Source organism: Myodes glareolus, chromosome 3 (genome assembly GCF_982192425.1).
Source record: "Myodes glareolus chromosome 3, mMyoGla1.1, whole genome shotgun sequence".
In the NCBI taxonomy this organism is placed as follows: Eukaryota; Metazoa; Chordata; class Mammalia; order Rodentia; family Cricetidae; genus Myodes; species Myodes glareolus.
This window is the reverse complement of record NC_142028.1, coordinates 74,173,533-74,184,374: the sequence shown is the minus strand read 5'-3', so window position 1 is coordinate 74,184,374 and position 10,842 is coordinate 74,173,533.

The window sequence follows — 10,842 nt, the reverse complement described above, 5'->3', positions numbered from 1 at the left end:
AGCTTGCAAGATCAACAAGAAGGCTCAAAATGAGTCTTAGAAGTGGACAGAACCCAAAGTAGACATGTGGCAAGCTGGAGGAGCAGCCTAACAGATGATTCCATGGCTATTGGGCACTGGGTGCCTGCCACCCAAGTTATGGGAACTTACCAAAGCCCCGCCTCTTCTGCCATTCATTCACCATAGAGCACCACCTGCCACTCACCAGTCAGGTCCTCTGTTGCCACTACCACCAATCCTCCTGACTTCTTTACAAGGCCCAGTCCAGTCTGGTCTGGAGGGGGAGGATTCAATGTTCACTCAGAGGGCAAACAGCCCCAAATCAGCCTCTCTAAGTTTCCTTAGCAACCAAAACCCAAACAAACTCATACCTTTCCCCTGGCCTGCTGCTACAAATCCCATAAATCCTCTCTCTCCCCACCCCTACCCATCCCCTAGGAACAACAGCTCCCTGAGGCCTGTGTCTGGGCCACTGAGACCCTTTTCAACCTTCCCCTCCCCATAGAAGTTGCCTGCAAAGTCTCACAGATACCTGAGGTTCTTCTGGGATTTTACAAGGTCCCTTTGGTCCTTCAACTTCCTCCTGAAATTCCTGCAACATCTCTATGCCCTTATAGCTTCAATGTTCTCTCCTTGGACTGCAAACAATGTTTATATTACAACAAGCATAAGGCCTACTCAGGTTCACAGTAATATTTATCTACCTTCTTTGTCTTTGCTACTTTGTTAGACTTTAGCTACTTAGATAAACTGAGTCATAGCAAAAAAAAAAACTGTGATATTCTGTAATGGTAAAAGTTTACTACAATTATGGTTCATTGATGCTAAATGATCTCCAATTAAACCTTCAACTCAAATTTTAAGGCTCAAACTTAACAGAGCTAAAACTGTAAATCCTAATCTTATAAAAACTACAAACATACTGTAAACTATTAAAGATAATTAAGACATACAAGTTAATGGTCAGTCACCTCAGAAAGAATCAAGTTCTTTAATGTGTTCAGAACTATACTTACAGTCATAATTACTTACATAAAAAAAGCCTTATTTATCCTCCTACAAATGTTTTAAGGTTAAGCCTAAAATCAGGTGTACATAATAGATAATGATCCTCAAAATCCTCAGAGATCTACTGAATGTGGCATTTCAAATGTTCAGTGGAAAAAAAAAACTTCCCACAATACACAGAGACCCCTCTTATTAAGAAAATGTTAAGCTCTCCAAAGAAGATAAATCTACACTGTCAACTCCACCTGGACTGTAGTAGTGCTAATCACTGGGCAGAACTGCCCCATGCCTCACTGGCTGCCAGGACCCTTCACCAACTGTAGAGACTTTGGGGCTGACTTCTGTACTCTGCCTCATCAAAGTAAGATCAGTTTTTCCAAGTTCCTCTACAGGAAAAAAATCCTCAGACCTGGGTCTGACATCTAAGGCCTGCTGCTCTGTGTGACAACTGAGATTAAATGCTACTCTTTTGTGAGAGCCAAAGACCAGCTGCTTCTGTACCCAGTAAGCCATGTAAGCCTCAAAAACATCATCTCAGTAAGTCTCTGCCATTTTAGTTGATACAAAAGCCATTTAAGTCATATTTTCTCCTCAGATTTATTCTTCTGAAATCTCTGATGACTAACTGCAGTTTTAACAACAGCAAAGGCCCAGCTGCCTGGTCAGTTCATTTCATATGGACGGTTCACCTTGCTGGCAGGCTTCACACTAACAAAGATTTGGAGTTTCTGAAGGTTATGAGAAATAGACAAGTAAGTTGTATAGGTTAAGGAAAATAACGATACAGGTTATTCGGGTCTAAGAAAATAATTTAAAGTGTATAAAGGTCTAAAAATATCAAAGCATAAGTAAGTTGTAAGGGACCGAGAAAGTGATTTAAGGTATTGTCTTAGCCAGGGTTTCTAGGGCTGTGATGAGACACCATAACCATGGTAACTTTTACAAAAGAAAACATTTAATTGGGATGGCTTACAGTTAAGAGGTTTAGTCCATTATCTTCAATGCAGGTGATGGCAGTGTGCAGACAGACATGGTGATGGAGAAGGTACTGGAAGTACCTTGATCCCCAGGCAGCAGAACAACTGTGACACTGGGCATGGCTTGAGCATATGAGACCTCAAAGCCCGCCTCTGCAGTGACACACCTCCTCCAACAAAGCCACACCTACTCCAACAAGGCCACACCTTCTAATAGTGCCACCCACGACGGGCCAAGCACTCAAATGCAAGCATCTATGGAGGACATTCTTATTCAAACCACCACAGGTCAGTAAATATAAATTCAATCATTCAAGACAAGTTTCAGATCCCCTCAGTTTCTCTGACACCTCACACAAACTTTGGCCCTACCCCTCCAGACTCTGCCCTTAACTTGCTCCTTTCAAGGTTTTTCCTTTACTCACTCCTTTCTCCTCATACCTTCCTGTCCTATTCCCTTACTAGGAAAGGATGTTCTCTCCAAAACTAGCATGAATTTTGCCTTCTACCATGATAACAGCTGTCAGACACCCCTCCATCCCTCCTCTTCCTTTCCTCGGCCTCTATTCAAACTCTCCCACTCTCCAGAATCCCAAAGCCTCTCTTGCCCTCTGCCCACATTTTAGTCAACCCCATTGTATGGGGTACCACCTCTCCTCTTGATGCACACCATATCAAAGATCCTTCTGCCTACATCTCCAAACCTGAATACCCCCACCTCTAACCAACTTCTGCCTGGGACTCAAACCCATCATTTCTATACCCCACCTCCTCACCCTACAATACTCCCATATTGACAGTCAAAAACCTAACAAAACCTGCTGCCTAGTCCTGGACCTTTGCTCCATAAACATTACCATTGTTCCTCCCCATCCTATGGTCCCCTTCCAGGCCCTGTAGACCTGGCCTGCCTTCCCCCTTTCCCCTCCCATCTGCTTCAGTATGTAGCAGTTCCTCCTCTTTTGCAGTCCTTCCCGCTCTAACAGCCAAATTGACACTGTCTCACTCCTCAATTTCCTCAGTGCCAGGGGTTGCCAGATCCCTCCTTCTAAAGCTCAACTCTCCTCTCCCCAAGTTGCCTGTCTTGACTTCTCTCTCACCTCAACTCATAAACACCCCACTTTAGACCATCTTCACTATCTTCACTGACTATCTTCACTCCTTATCTCTGTGCCTATGACCCAACTTTCTCCATCCATGGGTCCTTAAATACTCACTCACTTCTGATATATTCCCTGTATCAAACCAGTCCTGTACCTTCTCATGACCGCCTTTCTCCCATCCTCAGTTTCTTAAACGTAAAACATTCTCTTTTCTACCCAAGCCTTCTGCCTCCCTAATTTACACAAACCTTCCCATCCTTACACTTCCATAACACATAAACACTTCCCTGGATCAGCCTTTGCTCTTGTTACCTGCCTCCCCAAAACTAGACAATACAAACCCCAGCTGACCTCCTAGTCTACACACTCTTGCCTCTGTCTCTCTACACACCTCCAAATCTAATAAGCAAATTCTGGGATCCCCTCTCACAATCTATTCCCACTGCAATCTCCCTCAACTTCTAACTTATAAAGGATTCCAATCTCTTCCACCACCTCAGTTCTATCCCTCCCATACACAAGAGGGTCCTCTAGCTACTTCTGCCTACACCTTTTATACAGATGGCATCTCCTTCCTGCCAGGTGGCATCAGATTGACTCCTCCATTATCAGTAAAGACAATAATCGTGCTGCCATGACAGTCCACTAAGCTGCCCTTTCATCCTTTACCACCCACCCCACTTCCCTCCAGGCTATGCTACTACATAACCCAAACAAAAACATACCTAGCCCTCTCCTAATCCACTTTGTGTGTTCATCCTCACCCTCTGGTCCCTGTTCCTTCAAGATCACCCTTTCCCCACAAATCTCATCTCTCTTCTCACACTCCTATTTTTCCTCTGCCCCATCATTGCCCAGAATCTACCAGCAACCAGCTCCCTAAGTTCATTAACTGTCTAGGTGTCCTCAGACATGAAACACTCTAAACAAATCCTACACTCCCAATTACAAGACATAAATAAACCCAAGCCATATCATCTCAGACACACACACTCTGGCAGTCAACCCCTCACTTGAATCGAGGTCACCCAACAAACTCTCACTCATCTCAATTTTACTGATCCCCCCTTTTCATGCCTCCCACTACTTTCCCTGTGCCTCTCTTCGGTGCCCTCCATTAGCCACAGTTCCTCTCACTGGCAATGTCCCATCCCCACTACTGACTGCTCGGCCCCTTGACCATCCAAGTTCCCCTTTAGGAACCAAAGTTCTCTCAATCTTTCCTTATGAACCCCCCAAAAAAATGTTACCTACTGCCTCTCTCAACATTTGCCAAGAGACTCCCAAGTCATCCATGTAACTAAAATATCTCAGTTTTAGAATCCACCCAGACACCCCAGGGGAGATTTCTGATGTAATATAAATCTCTCAAATTGTATTCCCCCAACACAACCAGACCCTGTTTTCAGATGACAAATGTTCTCCCAATTAACTTTAGATAGCCAATCTAAATTTTCCTGGATCCTCTCAAACAGACTCCAGATAAGTACTCCTGCCAACCAATAGCCTAAGTTTTCCTACCTACTGCCTGTCCCTGTGAGTGGAATCTCTCCCCCTTTCTTGGGGGGACTTGGACTTGGAACTCCTCTTCCCAACTACCAAGACCATGGGCCAAAAAAATTTTAAATGTGCAGCCAAGATAAACATAAATAAAATTCTGGGGCTGGAGAGATGGCTCGGCGTTTAATAGCACTGACTGCTCTTTCAGAGGACCTGGATTCAATTCCCAGTACCCACATGACAGATCACAACTGTCTGTAACTCCAGGATTCAACATCCTTACACAGACATACATACAGGCAAACATTAGTAAATATATAAATAATTAAATAAATTGGAAAATAATAGTTTTTAAAATTTTTTCTAAACTGTTTAACTTTACCTCTGTCCCTAGTCTATCTTTTCTAGCAGATTTCAAATCAACTGCAGACTGCTCCAGCAACTTCAGCACCGCTCCCAGCTATTTCCTTGGGATCTACATCCTGCTCCAGCCTCAAGGACAACTTCCCTAGTCTCAGATGGTCCTGTAGAACCTAGACTGATCTTCCCAATCTTTACCAACATTCCAGCCTCCTTGTGTCCCTAATAATGATACCCCCATGTCAGCCGGAAGCATCTAGGGAGAAAGACATCCACTTACCAACACCCAGTGACCAAATAATAAAACAAAAGGGAGAGAAGGAAGGGCTCTAGCCAGCCTGAACATGGCAAACACGGCTCTAGCAGGCCTGATCCTTCTCCCCATCCCCTCTACCTTACTAAATCATTAGATTGTATTCCTAAAGCTATCCACCAAGATCTAGTCCCTTATTGTCCACTCCCTCTCCCTGAGGCTGACGACCAAGGTCCATCTATCAAAGTGTTGAAGTCTAGCAATCATAAACCCCCTTTTGGCTACCCTAATTAACGTGCCCAATTAAAATTAACACAGGGTCTTCCTCTTTCCCTTTATAAACTGCCATTTGCCTATGGGCTGCATCTGTCTCCTCTCTTTGCAGAGACAGTCCTTTATTCCTTGGAGGCAAATATCCCTTCTCTGTCTCTCTTGTTCCTTTTCCTTTCTCTTTCATCCTCTGTCTTTTGTCTTTGTCCCTCTACAGCAAATAATTTTCCTCTATTCTGGGAGGTTGGTCTTGGGGTGTCTTGTACCAACTTCGAGGTCCTTTCAGATGGATTTTAGTCATTTGTGCAATTGGAGCCCTCATGATATAATCATCCCTCAGTAGGATCACCATCTCAGGACAAGCCTTCAACACTTTAGCTTTCTTGGGGGCCTCTTTATGTACAAACTATAACAAGGAATTGGGGAGCAGGTTCCATAAATTCACAAACACAGAAAACAGGCATTGATGCTAAGAATAAGATATGTATCAAAGTAGGGCTTGAAAGGGTGGATACAGGCTACTTTTGACCCATTAACCTCGTAAATCTTCTGAGTTTATGCATCATCTGAACAATAAGGGAAACATTATGTCGTGGTCAAGAGAGTTTGGGTCCTGCACAAACACATCCAGAGATTATGTCATAGAGTGTTTAGTAGGTCCTCAACCTCTACTGCTCTGAGAGATGCATTGTTCTCCTTTTAAGTGACTTGACAATGACATCAGGGCTGTCTGACTTGGAAGTCTAACTCACTTCACAGTATAATGCTACTTCTAGTTAGAGACGAAAAAAAAAAAAAAAAAAGACTAGCCTAAGGAAAAAAAACAATTCCAGATTTGAGAAAAAAAAATCTTTATAATATTTCAGATTTTTTTGATGGATCAAAAATTATTTTTTTTATTATTCCTGACTGGAACACAGCTCACAGAGATCTGCCTGTCTGTGTCTCCCAAGTTCTGGGGCTAAAGGTGTGCATGATCATACATGGCAAATGTCCCAGAAAATTTTAAAGATAACTGGACACACAGAAAAGACGAAGAACTCCTTCCCAAAATTAAGTCAGCTCTCCAAGCTGACTCCTAAATTTAATCCCAGACTCTGGTTCATATTTTAGTAAAATTCTCAGGGAACTGAGTACAGAAGGCTCATTTATGTTCTGGGAAATGCTACACAAAACAATTAGCTTTGCCCCCAGGAAACACATGAACAGGGAAGACTAGGGAAGTTTCTATAAACAAGCTAATGATTAGATCAATAAAAAACATGCAAGAGAAACACTGTGTATTCAAACAGGCACCATGGTACAAATAAGGAAATGGGAGCGAAAGGAAACCCACGGTTCTAGAACACAGAGAAGCCCACTGTCCAAACTCGGCCTGCTTCCTCAGCTCGGAACTCTCTCCTTTCTCTAAGCAATGAAGTTAACCCATTAAGACTTTCTCAGTCTTAATCAGCTCAGTCCCCTCTGAGTCTCCAGGGTACAAATGCGTCACTAGATCAAAAGGATGCAAAAATGTCCATAGCAAGCACATTTGCCGACAGCACACACAATTGTCCAGACATGTTTCTCCATCCTTTACATCCACGTGAACGACCTTCACACACTGCTCTCAGAACGGTGCTCGCCTTGTCCTTCCTCTGGGTGATGACAAAAACTGAGGCACAGAGAAAAATTAGCGATTATCACTGTCTTAGTCATGGCTCTATTGCCATGAGGAGACACCATGACCAAGGCAACTCTTACAGAAGAAAGCATTTAATGGGGGCCTTGCTTACAGTTTCAGAAGTTAAGTCCACTATCATTATGGTGCCGTGCATGGTGCTGGAGCAGTAGCTGAGAGCTACATCATAATTCTCTTGACTGAGACAGAGAAAGTGAGAGGGGGAGAGAGAGAGAGAGAGAGAGAGAGAGAGAGAGAGAGAGAGAGAGAGAGAGAGAGAGAAGACCTAGCATGAGCTTTTGGCATCTCAAAGTCCATCCCCAGTGACACATTTTCTCCAACAAGGCCACACTTCCTAACCTTCTTATCCTTTCAAAGAGTTCCACTCCCTGGTGACTAAGCATTCAGATACATGAGTCTTTGGGGACCGCTCTCTTTAAAACCACTACATTCGCCAAGCTATATAGTAAGAATATGGTAGCATTATAGCTCAAATCAGACAGTTGTCTATAAAATCTAATCCTAATCACAGTCATGATATATAAAAAGATAAAGCTTAGAATAATAAAAATATAGCAACAAGTTGGGCATAGTGGGGCATGCCCTTAATCCCAGCACTTGAGAGACAGAGGCAGGTGGATCTCTGAGTTTGAAGCCAGTCAGGTCTACAGAGCAAGTTCCAGAACAGCCAGGGCTACACAAAGAAACAATGTCTCAACAAACCAAAATATAAAAAAAGAAAGAAAAAACAAAATAATAATAATAAATAAATAATAAATAACAAAAATTTCTAGAACTTTCTGACAGTGGTATCAACAAGATTGGACAAAAATACCAGGCCATCATTTCACCCTAGAAAAGTAAACAACAGATTGACTGGAAATAGAATTGTGGGAGTCCCAGAAACCAGCAAAGACATAAAGAAACCAATTCTGGAACTCACTCTGCAGACCAGGCTGGCCTCAAACTCACAAAGGTCACCCTGTCTCTGCCTCCCTGAGCTCTGGGATTAAAGACATGAACCATCACAGCCAGCTATATCTGTTTATTTTATGGGTATGAGTATTTTACATACATGCCTGTATTTATACCACACGTGCACCTATTGGATCCCTTGGGTTACAGATGGTTGTGAGCCACCACGTGGGTGCTGGGAATCAAACCAGTCCTCTGCCAGAGCAGCAAGTGTTCTTAACCTCTGAACCATATCTCCATCCCCATAGCAACAGCTTTTTAAGTAGAAGAGTTCATGACTTTTTTATACATCTTTGTCTAATTCCAGCATGGCATAATAAGAAAGCAGCCAAATCCCCTCTTCCCCTCGAGAAAGGAGGGGTGACTGCTAGCTTCAGCATTCTGGTTTGTCTGAATCTCACAGAAAGAACTGATTTCATCCCGTGTGACCCAAGGGTCAGACAGTAGCAGCTGTATAATTCTGAATATTAGATGGAAGTGACTGAAAGCGTGACAGGTGCATTTCATGTCCATGGTGGGTGGCGGCCTGAGGCTACAGATGGACAACAACAACAGCGAGAGGCACCTAGGGAAAGCGAGACAGTCTGGAAGGTCTACTGGACTGGGGCATGATAGCTCCACAGTTCTGAGCATTTGTGCAATCAAGGGAAAGAGAGTTCAGCTCCCACCATCCATGTAGCAAGTCAGCTATCCTGTGTATACCTGTAATACCAGCTCCGGAGGAGAGCAACTGCCATCTTCTGTCCTATATACACACCTACACACACACACACACACACACACACACACACACCTACACACACACATACACACACATGCACACACACACACACACACATAAATTAAGCAAGAAATAAACCAACTATAATAATGAATGAAGGATCCACAGAAAACATCACATTCCATGGTGAAAGACTCTTCCTTTAACATTAAGAAGGCAAGAATGCCTGTTTTCAACACTTTAGCAGAGTGCTAGAAGGCCTAGCCAGAACAATTAGGCAAGAAAACCAAAGGTATCTGTCTTAGGCACTGCTCTCTTGCTGTGAAGAGACACCACGACCATGACAAAGCATTTAATCAGGGCTTGCTTACAGTTTCAGAGGTTTAGTCAGTTATCACTGTGGCAGGTAGCATGGTGGTCCACAGGCAGACATGGTGCTGGAGAAGTAGTTGAGAGTTCTATGCCTGGACCCCAATGCAGATGGAAGGAGAGACACTGGGCCTGACTTGGACTTTTGAAACTTCAAAGCCCATCCCGAGTGACACACTTCCTCTACCAAACCACTCCTACTCCAATAAGACCACACCTTCTAAACCTTCTCAAGTAGTACTACTCCCTGATGACTAAGCACTCAAATATTTAATCCTTTGGGGGCCGTTCTTATTCTAATTACCCCAGTATCCTTGCTGGATAGGAAGAAGCAACATTGTCTCTATTAACAAGAACATGAGCAGCTGGAGAGACTGCTCAGCAGGTAAGAGCCTATCCTGTTTGTAGGGAGAATCAAATACTGCAACTCCAGCTTCAGGAGATCTGATGCCGGCTTCAGGCCTCTGAGCACATCTACATGTATGTACACATTTTCACACATAGACACACAAGCATACACATACTTAAAAATAAAAAAAAACAAATCTTTCTTCAAAAATCAAACAATATAATCTTATACATAAAATTCTAAAGATTCTACAAAAAATGCTAATAATAATAATAAATGAATTCAGCTACAGGATCCAAAATCAACATACACCAATCAGTTAGCTGTGTTCCTATGTTCTAACAATGAACAATCCAAAGAGGAAGCTAAGGGGAAACGCCCCTTTACAATAGAATCTCAAAGAAAGAAAATGCTTAGGAATAAAGTTAACCATGCACGTGAAAGACTTGTATACTGAAACTACAAAACTGTAGAACTCAGTAACATTCATAAGCAGAAACACTCTGTGTTCACGGGAGAGAAGATATAGTGTTAAGATATCAATACTAAACCTTAAAATCAAAAGGGACTGGGGCTGGAACTATGGTTCTATGGTTAAGAATTCTGGCTGTTCTTGCAAAGGACTCAGGTTCTATTCCCAGCATCCATGTAGTGGCTTACAACATCCACTTCTGACCTCAGCAGGCACTGCATACACAGGGTATACACCAGGCAGACAAAACCTCAGACACATATAAATAAACACATCTTTTTTTAAAGATGCCAACACTATAGGAAGCAATATACAGACTGTGTATCATTTTTATCCAAAACCCACTAATTCTACAGAAATAGAAAAATCAATCTAGAATATGGATAAATTCTCAAGAGACCCTGAATAGCCACAACACTGAAAGTCAAAATCCAGGGTGGTACTCTTCATGACTTTAAAACCTATACAGAGCTACAGTTATCAAGACAGTGCTGTGTTGCTATGAAGACAGACATATGGATTGTAAAATAGACCAGAACTAACAGAAATAAATACCTGAGTATGTGATTAAATGATTGTATGAATTTCAACAAGAGAACAAAGACTTTTTAACAGTGGTGATAACAGAGCTAGGCCTCTGTATGCAAAAGAATGAAATTAAACGTTATGTTTTACAAGAGTCAACTTACAATGGATCAGACACCAAACATAAGACCTGAAACTGTGCAACTCTTGGGGGAAACATGGGAGGTGGGGGAGCATCATGGCACCAGACTTTGTATATGGCACTGACAACCACAGTCAACAAAGGAAGAAATAGATACA